This window comes from Notamacropus eugenii, chromosome 4, assembly GCF_028372415.1.
Source record: "Notamacropus eugenii isolate mMacEug1 chromosome 4, mMacEug1.pri_v2, whole genome shotgun sequence".
Lineage (NCBI taxonomy): Eukaryota > Metazoa > Chordata > Mammalia > Diprotodontia > Macropodidae > Notamacropus > Notamacropus eugenii.
In genome coordinates, this window is record NC_092875.1 from 348,114,695 (window position 1) to 348,115,575 (window position 881).

Here is an 881-nt window from a genome sequence, read left to right on the forward strand (position 1 = left end):
TACATACATACATACATACATATACATATATATTTGTGTGTACACATATGTACACATACACATGTGTGTATACATGTACACACACATGTGAGTGTGTAGGTGGTTGGGTGTGTGGCGAGATATATTTATAAAGCATTTAATGTCTGCTAGGATTCACTAGGGAGATAAGTACAAGCAAAAAGAAAGTCTTTGCCCTCAAAGTGCTTACATTCTAATGGAAGAAGATGACTCATAAAAGAGAGCTAGAAAGTCAGAGGGGGAAGAAACAAAGGATAAAGGTCTTCCTGGTAGGGGTATGGTTTTGAAAGCCAGAAAGTCAAGAAAAGAGCTGGGAGGAGAATGAAACCAGGTGAAATTGAGCCCTTCTAAAACATGGAGGCCCCAGGAGAAACTCACCAAGAGGAGAAGCTGGGCAAGTCCAGGGAACGATACTTCTAGGTGAGCAGGCAGCAGAGAAGGGAGGCTATTACAAGGCAAGGAGGCCCCATGTGCTGATCGAAGTTCCTGAATGAGTAAGCACTGCAGCAGACATGATTTTAAAGCCTAGGAAGACATGAGCAGGCCTGAAGGGAGAATGGAAGTGTTCAGGAACTTTCCACAAAAGGGAATGTCCAAAGGAATTCACCAAGTAAAAATAATGCACACAAAGTAGCTAAATATAAGTAGAAGAATGTGTGCTAAGATCTGGAGAGAGGGAAAGGGATCAGATAAAGTGTATGCTGTAGATAATTCTTGAGGGCAAGGATTGTCTTTGCTTTGGGGTTTTTATCCTGAATTGTCAGTTCCTCGCTCAGCACACAGTAAGTCTTTCATGTATTTGTTTTGATGCTCCTTCATTCAAAATCAACTGTAGAAAAGTAGGATGGAGGAAATGGAACTAG